The sequence below is a fragment of the Phyllobates terribilis genome, unplaced genomic scaffold (assembly GCF_046119375.1).
Source record: "Phyllobates terribilis strain yellow unplaced genomic scaffold, ASM4611937v1 Scaffold_40__1_contigs__length_11209783, whole genome shotgun sequence".
NCBI classification, from domain to species: Eukaryota; Metazoa; Chordata; class Amphibia; order Anura; family Dendrobatidae; genus Phyllobates; species Phyllobates terribilis.
In genome coordinates this window covers 10,814,781-10,836,750 of record NW_027362800.1, presented here as the reverse complement: position 1 = coordinate 10,836,750, position 21,970 = coordinate 10,814,781, and the positions used below count along the sequence as shown (strand labels likewise).

The 21,970-nt window shown below is 45.0% G+C and overlaps 17 non-coding genes across 17 annotated transcripts; all 17 read left to right on the top strand.

The window, feature by feature from the left end:
- Nucleotides 1-280: 280 nt before the first annotated feature.
- On the top strand, nucleotides 281-471 carry LOC141190944 (U2 spliceosomal RNA). Its single transcript, XR_012264952.1, has one exon. It is a non-coding gene; the product is annotated as a U2 spliceosomal RNA (small nuclear RNA).
- A 1,119-nt stretch (nucleotides 472-1,590) lies between these two features.
- LOC141190943 (U2 spliceosomal RNA) lies at nucleotides 1,591-1,781 on the top strand. Its single transcript, XR_012264951.1, has one exon. It is a non-coding gene; the product is annotated as a U2 spliceosomal RNA (small nuclear RNA).
- Nucleotides 1,782-2,900: 1,119 nt separating this feature from the next.
- Nucleotides 2,901-3,091, top strand: LOC141190942 (U2 spliceosomal RNA). The gene has a single exon (XR_012264950.1). It is a non-coding gene; the product is annotated as a U2 spliceosomal RNA (small nuclear RNA).
- A 1,120-nt stretch (nucleotides 3,092-4,211) lies between these two features.
- Nucleotides 4,212-4,402, top strand: LOC141190941 (U2 spliceosomal RNA). The gene has a single exon (XR_012264949.1). It is a non-coding gene; the product is annotated as a U2 spliceosomal RNA (small nuclear RNA).
- A 1,121-nt stretch (nucleotides 4,403-5,523) lies between these two features.
- On the top strand, nucleotides 5,524-5,714 carry LOC141185020 (U2 spliceosomal RNA). The gene has a single exon (XR_012259721.1). It is a non-coding gene; the product is annotated as a U2 spliceosomal RNA (small nuclear RNA).
- A 1,122-nt stretch (nucleotides 5,715-6,836) lies between these two features.
- On the top strand, nucleotides 6,837-7,027 carry LOC141184963 (U2 spliceosomal RNA). The gene has a single exon (XR_012259669.1). It is a non-coding gene; the product is annotated as a U2 spliceosomal RNA (small nuclear RNA).
- A 1,121-nt stretch (nucleotides 7,028-8,148) lies between these two features.
- On the top strand, nucleotides 8,149-8,339 carry LOC141190939 (U2 spliceosomal RNA). The gene has a single exon (XR_012264947.1). It is a non-coding gene; the product is annotated as a U2 spliceosomal RNA (small nuclear RNA).
- A 1,121-nt stretch (nucleotides 8,340-9,460) lies between these two features.
- LOC141184962 (U2 spliceosomal RNA) lies at nucleotides 9,461-9,651 on the top strand. The gene has a single exon (XR_012259668.1). It is a non-coding gene; the product is annotated as a U2 spliceosomal RNA (small nuclear RNA).
- A 1,122-nt stretch (nucleotides 9,652-10,773) lies between these two features.
- On the top strand, nucleotides 10,774-10,964 carry LOC141191357 (U2 spliceosomal RNA). Its single transcript, XR_012265354.1, has one exon. It is a non-coding gene; the product is annotated as a U2 spliceosomal RNA (small nuclear RNA).
- A 1,120-nt stretch (nucleotides 10,965-12,084) lies between these two features.
- LOC141190938 (U2 spliceosomal RNA) lies at nucleotides 12,085-12,275 on the top strand. Its single transcript, XR_012264946.1, has one exon. It is a non-coding gene; the product is annotated as a U2 spliceosomal RNA (small nuclear RNA).
- Nucleotides 12,276-13,395: 1,120 nt separating this feature from the next.
- Nucleotides 13,396-13,586, top strand: LOC141191356 (U2 spliceosomal RNA). The gene has a single exon (XR_012265353.1). It is a non-coding gene; the product is annotated as a U2 spliceosomal RNA (small nuclear RNA).
- Nucleotides 13,587-14,707: 1,121 nt separating this feature from the next.
- On the top strand, nucleotides 14,708-14,898 carry LOC141190937 (U2 spliceosomal RNA). Its single transcript, XR_012264945.1, has one exon. It is a non-coding gene; the product is annotated as a U2 spliceosomal RNA (small nuclear RNA).
- A 1,122-nt stretch (nucleotides 14,899-16,020) lies between these two features.
- LOC141184846 (U2 spliceosomal RNA) lies at nucleotides 16,021-16,211 on the top strand. The gene has a single exon (XR_012259563.1). It is a non-coding gene; the product is annotated as a U2 spliceosomal RNA (small nuclear RNA).
- A 1,120-nt stretch (nucleotides 16,212-17,331) lies between these two features.
- Nucleotides 17,332-17,522, top strand: LOC141190935 (U2 spliceosomal RNA). The gene has a single exon (XR_012264944.1). It is a non-coding gene; the product is annotated as a U2 spliceosomal RNA (small nuclear RNA).
- A 1,120-nt stretch (nucleotides 17,523-18,642) lies between these two features.
- On the top strand, nucleotides 18,643-18,833 carry LOC141190934 (U2 spliceosomal RNA). The gene has a single exon (XR_012264943.1). It is a non-coding gene; the product is annotated as a U2 spliceosomal RNA (small nuclear RNA).
- A 1,118-nt stretch (nucleotides 18,834-19,951) lies between these two features.
- LOC141185095 (U2 spliceosomal RNA) lies at nucleotides 19,952-20,142 on the top strand. The gene has a single exon (XR_012259789.1). It is a non-coding gene; the product is annotated as a U2 spliceosomal RNA (small nuclear RNA).
- Nucleotides 20,143-21,265: 1,123 nt separating this feature from the next.
- LOC141184203 (U2 spliceosomal RNA) lies at nucleotides 21,266-21,456 on the top strand. The gene has a single exon (XR_012258981.1). It is a non-coding gene; the product is annotated as a U2 spliceosomal RNA (small nuclear RNA).
- The last annotated feature ends 514 nt before the right edge of the window (nucleotides 21,457-21,970 follow it).

The window sequence follows — 21,970 nt, the reverse complement described above, 5'->3', positions numbered from 1 at the left end:
CTCGTTCCACCCCCCCCCCCGCCTTAATTGGTTCTCCTCCCTTCCAACGGTGTTGAGGCGGGTGGGAACAGCCGGGGGTTGAGGGTACTGTGCTAAAAGAGGTGGAGTTATGCAGATCTAAAACGCGTGGATTGCAGCAGCAGCAAGCCGAAAAGTGCAGGCATGTGAGGGATCTAGAGGTTGACAGCATGTCTTCTTAACGGGAGTCCAGGTGGCCATCTCCACAAATGGACTTTTCAGAATCCTTGGGTGGCACCGTAGTCGGAAACCAATTCTGGTTATCGCTTCTCGGCCTTTTGGCTAAGATCAAGTGTAGTATCTGTTCTTATCAGTTTAATATCTGATACGTCCCCTATCTGGGGACCATATATTAAATGGATTTTTAGAACAGGGAGATGGAAAAAGAGCTTGCTCTGTCCACTCCACGCATTGACCTGGTATTGCAGTATCTCCAGGACCGGTGCACCCCTTCTTTAATGCAGTTTCTAAAATCAGAAAGAATTGAATTCAATGCTTTTTGTTCATTTTGCTTGTTTGTCGGATTTTGGGATGGACTCTTTGGCTTTGCTTTTCTTCTCCTCATTGGATTTTTCATGTTAAAAGTTGCAGAAGCCAGATGACAAGCTCATTTTGGTTCAACTTCAGCAACTGTGCATTGCATTGCCATGTAATGTAATGTAATGCAATGCTATCTATCTAGCTCTCCCTCTATACTTCCTTTTGGATAAACAGACATATTAGGCAAGCATTTTGGAGCTTTCACCTAAATAACTACAGGTGGTGAGATAAGCTGCACAATATAATTGACCTTTCAGTATATTGTTGCACACACACCATCTATTTAGCAAATGCCCTTGTTATCAACAGCAGCCTTTTAAACTCACCTGAGCTAACAGGTATGTGAGCTGGTTACTCTGCTGCGCTTAAAATTTCTTTTTTGGTTTGCTACAATGCCTTTTCTGAAACGTTGTCTCCCTCTGCTGGAACACTGACTTCTTTCATTTAATGCCTGCAGACTATAAAAGAGAAACCAACCCAAAAAGTTTGGTTGATTAGTCTGTGGCATTCTTTTAAACTGTTGCTTATGGCGGTCTCTGTGAGCTTCTCAGTGACATTCAGCCATCCAGGTATCCCGCCTGCAGTAGACGGAATGTGGCAATGGAACGCTGGCTGCGCGTGTCATAATAGGCTCTGAGCCTTTATATACCTGCGCACAGCAGCAGCCACCTTCAGTCTGCTGCTGGACAGCCAGCAGCAGCAGCAGCAGGAGAGGTAATTAATCAGCAACCCTCCTGCTAAGGTAGACAGCTGCTCGTTCCACCCCCCCCCCGCCTTAATTGGTTCTCCTCCCTTCCAACGGTGTTGAGGTGGATGGGAACAGCCGGGGGTTGAGAGTACTGTGCTAAAAGAGGTGGAGTTATGCAGATCTAAAACGCGTGGATTGCAGCAGCAGCAAGCCGAAAAGTGCAGGCATGTGAGGGATCTAGAGGTTGACAGCATGTCTTCTTAACGGGAGTCCAGGTGGCCATCTCCACAAATGGACTTTTCAGAATCCTTGGGTGGCACCGTAGTCGGAAACCAATTCTGGTTATCGCTTCTCGGCCTTTTGGCTAAGATCAAGTGTAGTATCTGTTCTTATCAGTTTAATATCTGATACGTCCCCTATCTGGGGACCATATATTAAATGGATTTTTAGAACAGGGAGATGGAAAAAGAGCTTGCTCTGTCCACTCCACGCATTGACCTGGTATTGCAGTATCTCCAGGACCGGTGCACCCCTTCTTTAATGCAGTTTCTAAAATCAGAAAGAATTGAATTCAATGCTTTTTGTTCATTTTGCTTGTTTGTCGGATTTTGGGATGGACTCTTTGGCTTTGCTTTTCTTCTCCTCATTGGATTTTTCATGTTAAAAGTTGCAGAAGCCAGATGACAAGCTCATTTTGGTTCAACTTCAGCAACTGTGCATTGCATTGCCATGTAATGTAATGTAATGCAATGCTATCTATCTAGCTCTCCCTCTATACTTCCTTTTGGATAAACAGACATATTAGGCAAGCATTTTGGAGCTTTCACCTAAATAACTACAGGTGGTGAGATAAGCTGCACAATATAATTGACCTTTCAGTATATTGTTGCACACACACCATCTATTTAGCAAATGCCCTTGTTATCAACAGCAGCCTTTTAAACTCACCTGAGCTAACAGGTATGTGAGCTGGTTACTCTGCTGCGCTTAAAATTTCTTTTTTGGTTTGCTACAATGCCTTTTCTGAAACGTTGTCTCCCTCTGCTGGAACACTGACTTCTTTCATTTAATGCCTGCAGACTATAAAAGAGAAACCAACCCAAAAAGTTTGGTTGATTAGTCTGTGGCATTCTTTTAAACTGTTGCTTATGGCGGTCTCTGTGAGCTTCTCAGTGACATTCAGCCATCCAGGTATCCCGCCTGCAGTAGACGGAATGTGGCAATGGAACGCTGGCTGCGCGTGTCATAATAGGCTCTGAGCCTTTATATACCTGCGCACAGCAGCAGCCACCTTCAGTCTGCTGCTGGACAGCCAGCAGCAGCAGCAGCAGGAGAGGTAATTAATCAGCAACCCTCCTGCTAAGGTAGACAGCTGCTCGTTCCACCCCCCCCCCGCCTTAATTGGTTCTCCTCCCTTCCAACGGTGTTGAGGCGGATGGGAACAGCCGGGGGTTGAGAGTACTGTGCTAAAAGAGGTGGAGTTATGCAGATCTAAAACGCGTGGATTGCAGCAGCAGCAAGCCGAAAAGTGCAGGCATGTGAGGGATCTAGAGGTTGACAGCATGTCTTCTTAACGGGAGTCCAGGTGGCCATCTCCACAAATGGACTTTTCAGAATCCTTGGGTGGCACCGTAGTCGGAAACCAATTCTGGTTATCGCTTCTCGGCCTTTTGGCTAAGATCAAGTGTAGTATCTGTTCTTATCAGTTTAATATCTGATACGTCCCCTATCTGGGGACCATATATTAAATGGATTTTTAGAACAGGGAGATGGAAAAAGAGCTTGCTCTGTCCACTCCACGCATTGACCTGGTATTGCAGTATCTCCAGGACCGGTGCACCCCTTCTTTAATGCAGTTTCTAAAATCAGAAAGAATTGAATTCAATGCTTTTTGTTCATTTTGCTTGTTTGTCGGATTTTGGGATGGACTCTTTGGCTTTGCTTTTCTTCTCCTCATTGGATTTTTCATGTTAAAAGTTGCAGAAGCCAGATGACAAGCTCATTTTGGTTCAACTTCAGCAACTGTGCATTGCATTGCCATGTAATGTAATGTAATGCAATGCTATCTATCTAGCTCTCCCTCTATACTTCCTTTTGGATAAACAGACATATTAGGCAAGCATTTTGGAGCTTTCACCTAAATAACTACAGGTGGTGAGATAAGCTGCACAATATAATTGACCTTTCAGTATATTGTTGCACACACACCATCTATTTAGCAAATGCCCTTGTTATCAACAGCAGCCTTTTAAACTCACCTGAGCTAACAGGTATGTGAGCTGGTTACTCTGCTGCGCTTAAAATTTATTTTTTGGTTTGCTACAATGCCTTTTCTGAAACGTTGTCTCCCTCTGCTGGAACACTGACTTCTTTCATTTAATGCCTGCAGACTATAAAAGAGAAACCAACCCAAAAAGTTTGGTTGATTAGTCTGTGGCATTCTTTTAAACTGTTGCTTATGGCGGTCTCTGTGAGCTTCTCAGTGACATTCAGCCATCCAGGTATCCCGCCTGCAGTAGACGGAATGTGGCAATGGAACGCTGGCTGCGCGTGTCATAATAGGCTCTGAGCCTTTATATACCTGCGCACAGCAGCAGCCACCTTCAGTCTGCTGCTGGACAGCCAGCAGCAGCAGCAGCAGGAGAGGTAATTAATCAGCAACCCTCCTGCTAAGGGTAGACAGCTGCTCGTTCCACCCCCCCCCCGCCTTAATTGGTTCTCCTCCCTTCCAACGGTGTTGAGGCGGATGGGAACAGCCGGGGGTTGAGAGTACTGTGCTAAAAGAGGTGGAGTTATGCAGATCTAAAACGCGTGGATTGCAGCAGCAGCAAGCCGAAAAGTGCAGGCATGTGAGGGATCTAGAGGTTGACAGCATGTCTTCTTAACGGGAGTCCAGGTGGCCATCTCCACAAATGGACTTTTCAGAATCCTTGGGTGGCACCGTAGTCGGAAACCAATTCTGGTTATCGCTTCTCGGCCTTTTGGCTAAGATCAAGTGTAGTATCTGTTCTTATCAGTTTAATATCTGATACGTCCCCTATCTGGGGACCATATATTAAATGGATTTTTAGAACAGGGAGATGGAAAAAGAGCTTGCTCTGTCCACTCCACGCATTGACCTGGTATTGCAGTATCTCCAGGACCGGTGCACCCCTTCTTTAATGCAGTTTCTAAAATCAGAAAGAATTGAATTCAATGCTTTTTGTTCATTTTGCTTGTTTGTCGGATTTTGGGATGGACTCTTTGGCTTTGCTTTTCTTCTCCTCATTGGATTTTTCATGTTAAAAGTTGCAGAAGCCAGATGACAAGCTCATTTTGGTTCAACTTCAGCAACTGTGCATTGCATTGCCATGTAATGTAATGTAATGCAATGCTATCTATCTAGCTCTCCCTCTATACTTCCTTTTGGATAAACAGACATATTAGGCAAGCATTTTGGAGCTTTCACCTAAATAACTACAGGTGGTGAGATAAGCTGCACAATATAATTGACCTTTCAGTATATTGTTGCACACACACCATCTATTTAGCAAATGCCCTTGTTATCAACAGCAGCCTTTTAAACTCACCTGAGCTAACAGGTATGTGAGCTGGTTACTCTGCTGCGCTTAAAATTTCTTTTTTGGTTTGCTACAATGCCTTTTCTGAAACGTTGTCTCCCTCTGCTGGAACACTGACTTCTTTCATTTAATGCCTGCAGACTATAAAAGAGAAACCAACCCAAAAAGTTTGGTTGATTAGTCTGTGGCATTCTTTTAAACTGTTGCTTATGGCGGTCTCTGTGAGCTTCTCAGTGACATTCAGCCATCCAGGTATCCCGCCTGCAGTAGACGGAATGTGGCAATGGAACGCTGGCTGCGCGTGTCATAATAGGCTCTGAGCCTTTATATACCTGCGCAAAGCAGCAGCCACCTTCAGTCTGCTGCTGGACAGCCAGCAGCAGCAGCAGCAGGAGAGGTAATTAATCAGCAACCCTCCTGCTAAGGGTAGACAGCTGCTCGTTCCACCCCCCCCCCCGCCTTAATTGGTTCTCCTCCCTTCCAACGGTGTTGAGGCGGGTGGGAACAGCCGGGGGTTGAGGGTACTGTGCTAAAAGAGGTGGAGTTATGCAGATCTAAAACGCGTGGATTGCAGCAGCAGCAAGCCGAAAAGTGCAGGCATGTGAGGGATCTAGAGGTTGACAGCATGTCTTCGTAACGGGAGTCCAGGTGGCCATCTCCACAAATGGACTTTTCAGAATCCTTGGGTGGCACCGTAGTCGGGAACCAATTCTGGTTATCGCTTCTCGGCCTTTTGGCTAAGATCAAGTGTAGTATCTGTTCTTATCAGTTTAATATCTGATACGACCCCTATCTGGGGACCATATATTAAATGGATTTTTAGAACAGGGAGATGGAAAAAGAGCTTGCTCTGTCCACTCCACGCATTGACCTGGTATTGCAGTATCTCCAGGACCGGTGCACCCCTTCTTTAATGCAGTTTCTAAAATCAGAAAGAATTGAATTCAATGCTTTTTGTTCATTTAGCTTGTTTGTCGGATTTTGGGATGGACTCTTTGGCTTTGCTTTTCTTCTCCTCATTGGATTTTTCATGTTAAAAGTTGCAGAAGCCAGATGACAAGCTCATTTTGGTTCAACTTCAGCAACTGTGCATTGCATTGCCATGTAATGTAATGTAATGCAATGCTATCTATCTAGCTCTCCCTCTATACTTCCTTTTGGATAAACAGACATATTAGGCAAGCATTTTGGAGCTTTCACCTAAATAACTACAGGTGGTGAGATAAGCTGCACAATATAATTGACCTTTCAGTATATTGTTGCACACACACCATCTATTTAGCAAATGCCCTTGTTATCAACAGCAGCCTTTTAAACTCACCTGAGCTAACAGGTATGTGAGCTGGTTACTCTGCTGCGCTTAAAATTTCTTTTTTGGTTTGCTACAATGCCTTTTCTGAAACGTTGTCTCCCTCTGCTGGAACACTGACTTCTTTCATTTAATGCCTGCAGACTATAAAAGAGAAACCAACACAAAAAGTTTGGTTGATTAGTCTGTGGCATTCTTTTAAACTGTTGCTTATGGCGGTCTCTGTGAGCTTCTCAGTGACATTCAGCCATCCAGGTATCCCGCCTGCAGTAGACGGAATGTGGCAATGGAACGCTGGCTGCGCGTGTCATAATAGGCTCTGAGCCTTTATATACCTGCGCACAGCAGCAGCCACCTTCAGTCTGCTGCTGGACAGCCAGCAGCAGCAGCAGCAGGAGAGGTAATTAATCAGCAACCCTCCTGCTAAGGGTAGACAGCTGCTCGTTCCACCCCCCCCCCCCGCCTTAATTGGTTCTCCTCCCTTCCAACGGTGTTGAGGCGGGTGGGAACAGCCGGGGGTTGAGGGTACTGTGCTAAAAGAGGTGGAGTTATGCAGATCTAAAACGCGTGGATTGCAGCAGCAGCAAGCCGAAAAGTGCAGGCATGTGAGGGATCTAGAGGTTGACAGCATGTCTTCTTAACGGGAGTCCAGGTGGCCATCTCCACAAATGGACTTTTCAGAATCCTTGGGTGGCACCGTAGTCGGAAACCAATTCTGGTTATCGCTTCTCGGCCTTTTGGCTAAGATCAAGTGTAGTATCTGTTCTTATCAGTTTAATATCTGATACGTCCCCTATCTGGGGACCATATATTAAATGGATTTTTAGAACAGGGAGATGGAAAAAGAGCTTGCTCTGTCCACTCCACGCATTGACCTGGTATTGCAGTATCTCCAGGACCGGTACACCCCTTCTTTAATGCAGTTTCTAAAATCAGAAAGAATTGAATTCAATGCTTTTTGTTCATTTTGCTTGTTTGTCGGATTTTGGGATGGACTCTTTGGCTTTGCTTTTCTTCTCCTCATTGGATTTTTCATGTTAAAAGTTGCAGAAGCCAGATGACAAGCTCATTTTGGTTCAACTTCAGCAACTGTGCATTGCATTGCCATGTAATGTAATGTAATGCAATGCTATCTATCTAGCTCTCCCTCTATACTTCCTTTTGGATAAGCAGACATATTAGGCAAGCATTTTGGAGCTTTCACCTAAATAACTACAGGTGGTGAGATAAGCTGCACAATATAATTGACCTTTCAGTATATTGTTGCACACACACCATCTATTTAGCAAATGCCCTTGTTATCAACAGCAGCCTTTTAAACTCACCTGAGCTAACAGGTATGTGAGCTGGTTACTCTGCTGCGCTTAAAATTTCTTTTTTGGTTTGCTACAATGCCTTTTCTGAAACGTTGTCTCCCTCTGCTGGAACACTGACTTCTTTCATTTAATGCCTGCAGACTATAAAAGAGAAACCAACCCAAAAAGTTTGGTTGATTAGTCTGTGGCATTCTTTTAAACTGTTGCTTATGGCGGTCTCTGTGAGCTTCTCAGTGACATTCAGCCATCCAGGTATCCCGCCTGCAGTAGACGGAATGTGGCAATGGAACGCTGGCTGCGCGTGTCATAATAGGCTCTGAGCCTTTATATACCTGCGCAAAGCAGCAGCCACCTTCAGTCTGCTGCTGGACAGCCAGCAGCAGCAGCAGCAGGAGAGGTAATTAATCAGCAACCCTCCTGCTAAGGGTAGACAGCTGCTCGTTCCACCCCCCCCCCCGCCTTAATTGGTTCTCCTCCCTTCCAACGGTGTTGAGGCGGGTGGGAACAGCCGGGGGTTGAGGGTACTGTGCTAAAAGAGGTGGAGTTATGCAGATCTAAAACGCGTGGATTGCAGCAGCAGCAAGCCGAAAAGTGCAGGCATGTGAGGGATCTAGAGGTTGACAGCATGTCTTCGTAACGGGAGTCCAGGTGGCCATCTCCACAAATGGACTTTTCAGAATCCTTGGGTGGCACCGTAGTCGGGAACCAATTCTGGTTATCGCTTCTCGGCCTTTTGGCTAAGATCAAGTGTAGTATCTGTTCTTATCAGTTTAATATCTGATACGTCCCCTATCTGGGGACCATATATTAAATGGATTTTTAGAACAGGGAGATGGAAAAAGAGCTTGCTCTGTCCACTCCACGCATTGACCTGGTATTGCAGTATCTCCAGGACCGGTGCACCCCTTCTTTAATGCAGTTTCTAAAATCAGAAAGAATTGAATTCAATGCTTTTTGTTCATTTTGCTTGTTTGTCGGATTTTGGGATGGACTCTTTGGCTTTGCTTTTCTTCTCCTCATTGGATTTTTCATGTTAAAAGTTGCAGAAGCCAGATGACAAGCTCATTTTGGTTCAACTTCAGCAACTGTGCATTGCATTGCCATGTAATGTAATGTAATGCAATGCTATCTATCTAGCTCTCCCTCTATACTTCCTTTTGGATAAACAGACATATTAGGCAAGCATTTTGGAGCTTTCACCTAAATAACTACAGGTGGTGAGATAAGCTGCACAATATAATTGACCTTTCAGTATATTGTTGCACACACACCATCTATTTAGCAAATGCCCTTGTTATCAACAGCAGCCTTTTAAACTCACCTGAGCTAACAGGTATGTGAGCTGGTTACTCTGCTGCGCTTAAAATTTCTTTTTTGGTTTGCTACAATGCCTTTTCTGAAACGTTGTCTCCCTCTGCTGGAACACTGACTTCTTTCATTTAATGCCTGCAGACTATAAAAGAGAAACCAACCCAAAAAGTTTGGTTGATTAGTCTGTGGCATTCTTTTAAACTGTTGCTTATGGCGGTCTCTGTGAGCTTCTCAGTGACATTCAGCCATCCAGGTATCCCGCCTGCAGTAGACGGAATGTGGCAATGGAACGCTGGCTGCGCGTGTCATAATAGGCTCTGAGCCTTTATATACCTGCGCACAGCAGCAGCCACCTTCAGTCTGCTGCTGGACAGCCAGCAGCAGCAGCAGCAGGAGAGGTAATTAATCAGCAACCCTCCTGCTAAGGGTAGACAGCTGCTCGTTCCACCCCCCCCCCCGCCTTAATTGGTTCTCCTCCCTTCCAACGGTGTTGAGGCGGGTGGGAACAGCCGGGGGTTGAGGGTACTGTGCTAAAAGAGGTGGAGTTATGCAGATCTAAAACGCGTGGATTGCAGCAGCAGCAAGCCGAAAAGTGCAGGCATGTGAGGGATCTAGAGGTTGACAGCATGTCTTCTTAACGGGAGTCCAGGTGGCCATCTCCACAAATGGACTTTTCAGAATCCTTGGGTGGCACCGTAGTCGGAAACCAATTCTGGTTATCGCTTCTCGGCCTTTTGGCTAAGATCAAGTGTAGTATCTGTTCTTATCAGTTTAATATCTGATACGTCCCCTATCTGGGGACCATATATTAAATGGATTTTTAGAACAGGGAGATGGAAAAAGAGCTTGCTCTGTCCACTCCACGCATTGACCTGGTATTGCAGTATCTCCAGGACCGGTACACCCCTTCTTTAATGCAGTTTCTAAAATCAGAAAGAATTGAATTCAATGCTTTTTGTTCATTTTGCTTGTTTGTCGGATTTTGGGATGGACTCTTTGGCTTTGCTTTTCTTCTCCTCATTGGATTTTTCATGTTAAAAGTTGCAGAAGCCAGATGACAAGCTCATTTTGGTTCAACTTCAGCAACTGTGCATTGCATTGCCATGTAATGTAATGTAATGCAATGCTATCTATCTAGCTCTCCCTCTATACTTCCTTTTGGATAAGCAGACATATTAGGCAAGCATTTTGGAGCTTTCACCTAAATAACTACAGGTGGTGAGATAAGCTGCACAATATAATTGACCTTTCAGTATATTGTTGCACACACACCATCTATTTAGCAAATGCCCTTGTTATCAACAGCAGCCTTTTAAACTCACCTGAGCTAACAGGTATGTGAGCTGGTTACTCTGCTGCGCTTAAAATTTCTTTTTTGGTTTGCTTCAATGCCTTTTCTGAAACGTTGTCTCCCTCTGCTGGAACACTGACTTCTTTCATTTAATGCCTGCAGACTATAAAAGAGAAACCAACCCAAAAAGTTTGGTTGATTAGTCTGTGGCATTCTTTTAAACTGTTGCTTATGGCGGTCTCTGTGAGCTTCTCAGTGACATTCAGCCATCCAGGTATCCCGCCTGCAGTAGACGGAATGTGGCAATGGAACGCTGGCTGCACGTGTCATAATAGGCTCTGAGCCTATATATACCTGCGCACAGCAGCAGCCACCTTCAGTCTGCTGCTGGACAGCCAGCAGCAGCAGCAGCAGGAGAGGTAATTAATCAGCAACCCTCCTGCTAAGGGTAGACAGCTGCTCGTTCCACCCCCCCCCCCCGCCTTAATTGGTTCTCCTCCCTTCCAACGGTGTTGAGGCGGGTGGGAACAGCCGGGGGTTGAGGGTACTGTGCTAAAAGAGGTGGAGTTATGCAGATCTAAAACGCGTGGATTGCAGCAGCAGCAAGCCGAAAAGTGCAGGCATGTGAGGGATCTAGAGGTTGACAGCATGTCTTCTTAACGGGAGTCCAGGTGGCCATCTCCACAAATGGACTTTTCAGAATCCTTGGGTGGCACCGTAGTCGGAAACCAATTCTGGTTATCACTTCTCGGCCTTTTGGCTAAGATCAAGTGTAGTATCTGTTCTTATCAGTTTAATATCTGATACGTCCCCTATCTGGGGACCATATATTAAATGGATTTTTAGAACAGGGAGATGGAAAAAGAGCTTGCTCTGTCCACTCCACGCATTGACCTGGTATTGCAGTATCTCCAGGACCGGTGCACCCCTTCTTTAATGCAGTTTCTAAAATCAGAAAGAATTGAATTCAATGCTTTTTGTTCATTTTGCTTGTTTGTCGGATTTTGGGATGGACTCTTTGGCTTTGCTTTTCTTCTCCTCATTGGATTTTTCATGTTAAAAGTTGCAGAAGCCAGATGACAAGCTCATTTTGGTTCAACTTCAGCAACTGTGCATTGCATTGCCATGTAATGTAATGTAATGCAATGCTATCTATCTAGCTCTCCCTCTATACTTCCTTTTGGATAAACAAACATGTTAGGCAAGCATTTTGGAGCTTTCACCTAAATAACTACAGGTGGTGAGATAAGCTGCACAATATAATTGACCTTTCAGTATATTGTTGCACACACACCATCTATTTAGCAAATGCCCTTGTTATCAACAGCAGCCTTTTAAACTCACCTGAGCTAACAGGTATGTGAGCTGGTTACTCTGCTGCGCTTAAAATTTCTTTTTTGGTTTGCTACAATGCCTTTTCTGAAACGTTGTCTCCCTCTGCTGGAACACTGACTTCTTTCATTTAATGCCTGCAGACTATAAAAGAGAAACCAACCCAAAAAGTTTGGTTGATTAGTCTGTGGCATTCTTTTAAACTGTTGCTTATGGCGGTCTCTGTGAGCTTCTCAGTGACATTCAGCCATCCAGGTATCCCGCCTGCAGTAGACGGAATGTGGCAATGGAACGCTGGCTGCGCGTGTCATAATAGGCTCTGAGCCTTTATATACCTGCGCACAGCAGCAGCCACCTTCAGTCTGCTGCTGGACAGCCAGCAGCAGCAGCAGCAGGAGAGGTAATTAATCAGCAACCCTCCTGCTAAGGGTAGACAGCTGCTCGTTCCACCCCCCCCCCGCATTAATTGGTTCTCCTCCCTTCCAACGGTGTTGAGGCGGGTGGGAACAGCCGGGGGTTGAGGGTACTGTGCTAAAAGAGGTGGAGTTATGCAGATCTAAAACGCGTGGATTGCAGCAGCAGCAAGCCGAAAAGTGCAGGCATGTGAGGGATCTAGAGGTTGACAGCATGTCTTCTTAACGGGAGTCCAGGTGGCCATCTCCACAAATGGACTTTTCAGAATCCTTGGGTGGCACCGTAGTCGGAAACCAATTCTGGTTATCGCTTCTCGGCCTTTTGGCTAAGATCAAGTGTAGTATCTGTTCTTATCAGTTTAATATCTGATACGTCCCCTATCTGGGGACCATATATTAAATGGATTTTTAGAACAGGGAGATGGAAAAAGAGCTTGCTCTGTCCACTCCACGCATTGACCTGGTATTGCAGTATCTCCAGGACCGGTGCACCCCTTCTTTAATGCAGTTTCTAAAATCAGAAAGAATTGAATTCAATGCTTTTTGTTCATTTTGCTTGTTTGTCGGATTTTGGGATGGACTCTTTGGCTTTGCTTTTCTTCTCCTCATTGGATTTTTCATGTTAAAAGTTGCAGAAGCCAGATGACAAGCTCATTTTGGTTCAACTTCAGCAACTGTGCATTGCATTGCCATGTAATGTAATGTAATGCAATGCTATCTATCTAGCTCTCCCTCTATACTTCCTTTTGGATAAACAGACATATTAGGCAAGCATTTTGGAGCTTTCACCTAAATAACTACAGGTGGTGAGAGAAGCTGCACAATATAATTGACCTTTCAGTATATTGTTGCACACACACCATCTATTTAGCAAATGCCCTTGTTATCAACAGCAGCCTTTTAAACTCACCTGAGCTAACAGGTATGTGAGCTGGTTACTCTGCTGCGCTTAAAATTTCTTTTTTGGTTTGCTACAATGCCTTTTCTGAAACGTTGTCTCCCTCTGCTGGAACACTGACTTCTTTCATTTAATGCCTGCAGACTATAAAAGAGAAACCAACCCAAAAAGTTTGGTTGATTAGTCTGTGGCATTCTTTTAAACTGTTGCTTATGGCGGTCTCTGTGAGCTTCTCAGTGACATTCAGCCATCCAGGTATCCCGCCTGCAGTAGACGGAATGTGGCAATGGAACGCTGGCTGCGCGTGTCATAATAGGCTCTGAGCCTTTATATACCTGCGCACAGCAGCAGCCACCTTCAGTCTGCTGCTGGACAGCCAGCAGCAGCAGCAGCAGGAGAGGTAATTAATCAGCAACCCTCCTGCTAAGGGTAGACAGCTGCTCGTTCCACCCCCCCCCCGCCTTAATTGGTTCTCCTCCCTTCCAACGGTGTTGAGGCGGGTGGGAACAGCCGGGGGTTGAGGGTACTGTGCTAAAAGAGGTGGAGTTATGCAGATCTAAAACGCGTGGATTGCAGCAGCAGCAAGCCGAAAAGTGCAGGCATGTGAGGGATCTAGAGGTTGACAGCATGTCTTCTTAACGGGAGTCCAGGTGGCCATCTCCACAAATGGACTTTTCAGAATCCTTGGGTGGCACCGTAGTCGGAAACCAATTCTGGTTATCACTTCTCGGCCTTTTGGCTAAGATCAAGTGTAGTATCTGTTCTTATCAGTTTAATATCTGATACGTCCCCTATCTGGGGACCATATATTAAATGGATTTTTAGAACAGGGAGATGGAAAAAGAGCTTGCTCTGTCCACTCCACGCATTGACCTGGTATTGCAGTATCTCCAGGACCGGTGCACCCCTTCTTTAATGCAGTTTCTAAAATCAGAAAGAATTGAATTCAATGCTTTTTGTTCATTTTGCTTGTTTGTCGGATTTTGGGATGGACTCTTTGGCTTTGCTTTTCTTCTCCTCATTGGATTTTTCATGTTAAAAGTTGCAGAAGCCAGATGACAAGCTCATTTTGGTTCAACTTCAGCAACTGTGCATTGCATTGCCATGTAATGTAATGTAATGCAATGCTATCTATCTAGCTCTCCCTCTATACTTCCTTTTGGATAAACAAACATATTAGGCAAGCATTTTGGAGCTTTCACCTAAATAACTACAGGTGGTGAGATAAGCTGCACAATATAATTGACCTTTCAGTATATTGTTGCACACACACCATCTATTTAGCAAATGCCCTTGTTATCAACAGCAGCCTTTTAAACTCACCTGAGCTAACAGGTATGTGAGCTGGTTACTCTGCTGCGCTTAAAATTTCTTTTTTGGTTTGCTACAATGCCTTTTCTGAAACGTTGTCTCCCTCTGCTGGAACACTGACTTCTTTCATTTAATGCCTGCAGACTATAAAAGAGAAACCAACCCAAAAAGTTTGGTTGATTAGTCTGTGGCATTCTTTTAAACTGTTGCTTATGGCGGTCTCTGTGAGCTTCTCAGTGACATTCAGCCATCCAGGTATCCCGCCTGCAGTAGACGGAATGTGGCAATGGAACGCTGGCTGCGCGTGTCATAATAGGCTCTGAGCCTTTATATACCTGCGCACAGCAGCAGCCACCTTCAGTCTGCTGCTGGACAGCCAGCAGCAGCAGCAGCAGGAGAGGTAATTAATCAGCAACCCTCCTGCTAAGGGTAGACAGCTGCTCGTTCCACCCCCCCCCCCGCATTAATTGGTTCTCCTCCCTTCCAACGGTGTTGAGGCGGGTGGGAACAGCCGGGGGTTGAGGGTACTGTGCTAAAAGAGGTGGAGTTATGCAGATCTAAAACGCGTGGATTGCAGCAGCAGCAAGCCGAAAAGTGCAGGCATGTGAGGGATCTAGAGGTTGACAGCATGTCTTCTTAACGGGAGTCCAGGTGGCCATCTCCACAAATGGACTTTTCAGAATCCTTGGGTGGCACCGTAGTCGGAAACCAATTCTGGTTATCGCTTCTCGGCCTTTTGGCTAAGATCAAGTGTAGTATCTGTTCTTATCAGTTTAATATCTGATACGTCCCCTATCTGGGGACCATATATTAAATGGATTTTTAGAACAGGGAGATGGAAAAAGAGCTTGCTCTGTCCACTCCACGCATTGACCTGGTATTGCAGTATCTCCAGGACCGGTGCACCCCTTCTTTAATGCAGTTTCTAAAATCAGAAAGAATTGAATTCAATGCTTTTTGTTCATTTTGCTTGTTTGTCGGATTTTGGGATGGACTCTTTGGCTTTGCTTTTCTTCTCCTCATTGGATTTTTCATGTTAAAAGTTGCAGAAGCCAGATGACAAGCTCATTTTGGTTCAACTTCAGCAACTGTGCATTGCATTGCCATGTAATGTAATGTAATGCAATGCTATCTATCTAGCTCTCCCTCTATACTTCCTTTTGGATAAACAAACATATTAGGCAAGCATTTTGGAGCTTTCACCTAAATAACTACAGGTGGTGAGATAAGCTGCACAATATAATTGACCTTTCAGTATATTGTTGCACACACACCATCTATTTAGCAAATGCCCTTGTTATCAACAGCAGCCTTTTAAACTCACCTGAGCTAACAGGTATGTGAGCTGGTTACTCTGCTGCGCTTAAAATTTCTTTTTTGGTTTGCTACAATGCCTTTTCTGAAACGTTGTCTCCCTCTGCTGGAACACTGACTTCTTTCATTTAATGCCTGCAGACTATAAAAGAGAAACCAACCCAAAAAGTTTGGTTGATTAGTCTGTGGCATTCTTTTAAACTGTTGCTTATGGCGGTCTCTGTGAGCTTCTCAGTGACATTCAGCCATCCAGGTATCCCGCCTGCAGTAGACGGAATGTGGCAATGGAACGCTGGCTGCGCGTGTCATAATAGGCTCTGAGCCTTTATATACCTGCGCACAGCAGCAGCCACCTTCAGTCTGCTGCTGGACAGCCAGCAGCAGCAGCAGCAGGAGAGGTAATTAATCAGCAACCCTCCTGCTAAGGGTAGACAGCTGCTCGTTCCACCCCCCCCCCCCGCCTTAATTGGTTCTCCTCCCTTCCAACGGTGTTGAGGCGGGTGGGAACAGCCGGGGGTTGAGGGTACTGTGCTAAAAGAGGTGGAGTTATGCAGATCTAAAACGCGTGGATTGCAGCAGCAGCAAGCCGAAAAGTGCAGGCATGTGAGTGATCTAGAGGTTGACAGCATGTCTTCTTAACGGGAGTCCAGGTGGCCATCTCCACAAATGGACTTTTCAGAATCCTTGGGTGGCACCGTAGTCGGAAACCAATTCTGGTTATCGCTTCTCGGCCTTTTGGCTAAGATCAAGTGTAGTATTTGTTCTTATCAGTTTAATATCTGATACGTCCCCTATCTGGGGACCATATATTAAATGGATTTTTAGAACAGGGAGATGGAAAAAGAGCTTGCTCTGTCCACTCCACGCATTGACCTGGTATTGCAGTATCTCCAGGACCGGTGCACCCCTTCTTTAATGCAGTTTCTAAAATCAGAAAGAATTGAATTCAATGCTTTTTGTTCATTTTGCTTGTTTGTCGGATTTTGGGATGGACTCTTTGGGTTTGCTTTTCTTCTCCTCATTGGATTTTTCATGTTAAAAGTTGCAGAAGCCAGATGACAAGCTCATTTTGGTTCAACTTCAGCAACTGTGCATTGCATTGCCATGTAATGTAATGTAATGCAATGCTATCTATCTAGCTCTCCCTCTATACTTCCTTTTGGATAAACAGACATATTAGGCAAGCATTTTGGAGCTTTCACCTAAATAACTACAGGTGGTGAGATAAGCTGCACAATATAATTGACCTTTCAGTATATTGTTGCACACACACCATCTATTTAGCAAATGCCCTTGTTATCAACAGCAGCCTTTTAAACTCACCTGAGCTAACAGGTATGTGAGCTGGTTACTCTGCTGCGCTTAAAATTTCTTTTTTGGTTTGCTACAATGCCTTTTCTGAAACGTTGTCTCCCTCTGCTGGAACACTGACTTCTTTCATTTAATGCCTGCAGACTATAAAAGAGAAACCAACCCAAAAAGTTTGGTTGATTAGTCTGTGGCATTCTTTTAAACTGTTGATTATGGCGGTCTCTGTGAGCTTCTCAGTGACATTCAGCCATCCAGGTATCCCGCCTGCAGTAGACGGAATGTGGCAATGGAACGCTGGCTGCGCGTGTCATAATAGGCTCTGAGCCTTTATATACCTGCGCACAGCAGCAGCCACCTTCAGGCTGCTGCTGGACAGCCAGCAGCAGCAGCAGCAGGAGAGGTAATTAATCAGCAACCCTCCTGCTAAGGGTAGACAGCTGCTCGTTCCACCCCCCCCCCGCCTTAATTCGTTCTCCTCCCTTCCAACGGTGTTGAGGCGGGTGGGAACAGCCGGGGGTTGAGGGTACTGTGCTAAAAGAGGTGGAGTTATGCAGATCTAAAACGCGTGGATTGCAGCAGCAGCAAGCCGAAAAGTGCAGGCATGTGAGGGATCTAGAGGTTGACAGCATGTCTTCTTAACGGGAGTCCAGGTGGCCATCTCCACAAATGGACTTTTCAGAATCCTTGGGTGGCACCGTAGTCGGAAACCAATTCTGGTTATCGCTTCTCGGCCTTTTGGCTAAGATCAAGTGTAGTATCTGTTCTTATCAGTTTAATATCTGATACGTCCCCTATCTGGGGACCATATATTAAATGGATTTTTAGAACAGGGAGATGGAAAAAGAGCTTGCTCTGTCCACTCCACGCATTGACCTGGTATTGCAGTATCTCCAGGACCGGTGCACCCCTTCTTTAATGCAGTTTCTAAAATCAGAAAGAATTGAATTCAATGCTTTTTGTTCATTTTGCTTGTTTGTCGGATTTTGGGATGGACTCTTTGGCTTTGCTTTTCTTCTCCTCATTGGATTTTTCATGTTAAAAGTTGCAGAAACCAGATGACAAGCTCATTTTGGTTCAACTTCAGCAACTGTGCATTGCATTGCCATGTAATGTAATGTAATGCAATGCTATCTATCTAGCTCTCCCTCTAAACTTCCTTTTGGATAAACAGACATATTAGGCAAGCATTTTGGAGCTTTCACCTAAATAACTACAGGTGGTGAGATAAGCTGCACAATATAATTGACCTTTCAGTATATTGTTGCACACACACCATCTATTTAGCAAATGCCCTTGTTATCAACAGCAGCCTTTTAAACTCACCTGAGCTAACAGGTATGTGAGCTGGTTACTCTGCTGCGCTTAAAATTTCTTTTTTGGTTTGCTACAATGCCTTTTCTGAAACGTTGTCTCCCTCTGCTGGAACACTGACTTCTTTCATTTAATGCCTGCAGACTATAAAAGAGAAACCAACCCAAAAAGTTTGGTTGATTAGTCTGTGGCATTCTTTTAAACTGTTGCTTATGGCGGTCTCTGTGAGCTTCTCAGTGACATTCAGCCATCCAGGTATCCCGCCTGCAGTAGACGGAATGTGGCAATGGAACGCTGGCTGCGCGTGTCATAATAGGCTCTGAGCCTTTATATACCTGCGCACAGCAGCAGCCACCTTCAGTCTGCTGCTGGACAGCCAGCAGCAGCAGCAGCAGGAGAGGTAATTAATCAGCAACCCTCCTGCTAAGGGTAGACAGCTGCTCGTTCCACCCCCCCTCCGCCTTAATTGGTTCTCCTCCCTTCCAACGGTGTTGAGGCGGGTGGGAACAGCCGGGGGTTGAGGGTACTGTGCTAAAAGAGGTGGAGTTATGCAGATCTAAAACGCGTGGATTGCAGCAGCAGCAAGTGGAAAAGTGCAGGCATGTGAGGGATCTAGAGGTTGACAGCATGTCTTCTTAACGGGAGTCCAGGTGGCCATCTCCACAAATGGACTTTTCAGAATCCTTGGGTGGCACCGTAGTCGGAAACCAATTCTGGTTATCGCTTCTCGGCCTTTTGGCTAAGATCAAGTGTAGTATCTGTTCTTATCAGTTTAATATCTGATACGTCCCCTATCTGGGGACCATATATTAAATGGATTTTTAGAACAGGGAGATGGAAAAAGAGCTTGCTCTGTCCACTCCACGCATTGACCTGGTATTGCAGTATCTCCAGGACCGGTGCACCCCTTCTTTAATGCAGTTTCTAAAATCAGAAAGAATTGAATTCAATGCTTTTTGTTCATTTTGCTTGTTTGTCGGATTTTGGGATGGACTCTTTGGCTTTGCTTTTCTTCTCCTCATTGGATTTTTCATGTTAAAAGTTGCAGAAGCCAGATGACAAGCTCATTTTGGTTCAACTTCAGCAACTGTGCATTGCATTGCCATGTAATGTAATGTAATGCAATGCTATCTATCTAGCTCTCCCTCTATACTTCCTTTTGGATAAACAGACATATTAGGCAAGCATTTTGGAGCTTTCACCTAAATAACTACAGGTGGTGAGATAAGCTGCACAATATAATTGACCTTTCAGTATATTGTTGCACACACACCATCTATTTAGCAAATGCCCTTGTTATCAACAGCAGCCTTTTAAACTCACCTGAGCTAACAGGTATGTGAGCTGGTTACTCTGCTGCGCTTAAAATTTCTTTTTTGGTTTGCTACAATGCCTTTTCTGAAACGTTGTCTCCCTCTGCTGGAACACTGACTTCTTTCATTTAATGCCTGCAGACTATAAAAGAGAAACCAACCCAAAAAGTTTGGTTGATTAGTCTGTGGCATTCTTTTAAACTGTTGCTTATGGCGGTCTCTGTGAGCTTCTCAGTGACATTCAGCCATCCAGGTATCCCGCCTGCAGTAGACGGAATGTGGCAATGGAACGCTGGCTGCGCGTGTCATAATAGGCTCTGAGCCTTTATATACCTGCGCACAGCAGCAGCCACCTTCAGTCTGCTGCTGGACAGCCAGCAGCAGCAGGAGAGGTAATTAATCAGCAACCCTCCTGCTAAGGGTAGACAGCTGCTCGTTCCACCCCCACCCCCCCCGCCTTAATTGGTTCTCCTCCCTTCCAACGGTGTTGAGGCGGGTGGGAACAGCCGGGGGTTGAGGGTACTGTGCTAAAAGAGGTGGAGTTATGCAGATCTAAAACGCGTGGATTGCAGCAGCAGCAAGCCGAAAAGTGCAGGCATGTGAGGGATCTAGAGGTTGACAGCATGTCTTCTTAACGGGAGTCCAGGTGGCCATCTCCACAAATGGACTTTTCAGAATCCTTGGGTGGCACCGTAGTCGGAAACCAATTCTGGTTATCGCTTCTCGGCCTTTTGGCTAAGATCAAGTGTAGTATCTGTTCTTATCAGTTTAATATCTGATACGTACCCTATCTGGGGACCATATATTAAATGGATTTTTAGAACAGGGAGATGGAAAAAGAGCTTGCTCTGTCCACTCCACGCATTGACCTGGTATTGCAGTATCTCCAGGACCGGTGCACCCCTTCTTTAATGCAGTTTCTAAAATCAGAAAGAATTGAATTCAATGCTTTTTGTTCATTTTGCTTGTTTGTCGGATTTTGGGATGGACTCTTTGGCTTTGCTTTTCTTCTCCTCATTGGATTTTTCATGTTAAAAGTTGCAGAAGCCAGATGACAAGCTCATTTTGGTTCAACTTCAGCAACTGTGCATTGCATTGCCATGTAATGTAATGTAATGCAATGCTATCTATCTAGCTCTCCCTCTATACTTCCTTTTGGATAAACAGACATATTAGGCAAGCATTTTGGAGCTTTCACCTAAATAACTACAGGTGGTGAGATAAGCTGCACAATATAATTGACCTTTCAGTATATTGTTGCACACACACCATCTATTTAGCAAATGCCCTTGTTATCAACAGCAGCCTTTTAAACTCACCTGAGCTAACAGGTATGTGAGCTGGTTACTCTGCTGCGCTTAAAATTTCTTTTTTGGTTTGCTACAATGCCTTTTCTGAAACGTTGTCTCCCTCTGCTGGAACACTGACTTCTTTCATTTAATGCCTGCAGACTATAAAAGAGAAACCAACCCAAAAAGTTTGGTTGATTAGTCTGTGGCATTCTTTTAAACTGTTGCTTATGGCGGTCTCTGTGAGCTTCTCAGTGACATTCAGCCATCCAGGTATCCCGCCTGCAGTAGACGGAATGTGGCAATGGAACGCTGGCTGCGCGTGTCATAATAGGCTCTGAGCCTTTATATACCTGCGCACAGCAGCAGCCACCTTCAGTCTGCTGCTGGACAGCCAGCAGCAGCAGCAGCAGCAGGAGAGGTAATTAATCAGCAACCCTCCTGCGAAGGGTAGACAGCTGCTCGTTCCACCCCCCCCCCGCCTTAATTGGTTCTCCTCCCTTCCAACGGTGTTGAGGCGGGTGGGAACAGCCGGGGGTTGAGGGTACTGTGCTAAAAGAGGTGGAGTTATGCAGATCTAAAACGCGTGGATTGCAGCAGCAGCAAGCCGAAAAGTGCAGGCATGTGAGGGATCTAGAGGTTGACAGCATGTCTTCTTAACGGGAGTCCAGGTGGCCATCTCCACAAATGGACTTTTCAGAATCCTTGGGTGGCACCGTAGTCGGAAACCAATTCTGGTTATCGCTTCTCGGCCTTTTGGCTAAGATCAAGTGTAGTATCTGTTCTTATCAGTTTAATATCTGATACGTCCCCTATCTGGGGACCATATATTAAATGGATTTTTAGAACAGGGAGATGGAAAAAGAGCTTGCTCTTTCCACTCCACGCATTGACCTGGTATTGCAGTATCTCCAGGACCGGTGTACCCCTTCTTTAATGCAGTTTCTAAAATCAGAAAGAATTGAATTCAATGCTTTTTGTTCATTTTGCTTGTTTGTCGGATTTTGGGATGGACTCCTTGGCTTTGCTTATCTTCTCCTCATTGGATTTTTCATGTTAAAAGTTGCAGAAGCCAGATGACAAGCTCATTTTGGTTCAACTTCAGCAACTGTGCATTGCATTGCCATGTAATGTATTGTAATGCAATGCTATCTATCTAGCTCTCCCTCTATACTTCCTTTTGGATAAACAGACATATTAGGCAAGCATTTTGGAGCTTTCACCTAAATAACTACAGGTAGTGAGATAAGCTGCACAATATAATTGACCTTTCAGTATATTGTTGCACACACACCATCTATTTAGCAAATGCCCTTGTTATCAACAGCAGCCTTTTAAACTCACCTGAGCTAACAGGTATGTGAGCTGGTTACTCTGCTGCGCTTAAAATTTCTTTTTTGGTTTGCTACAATGCCTTTTCTGAAACGTTGTCTCCCTCTGCTGGA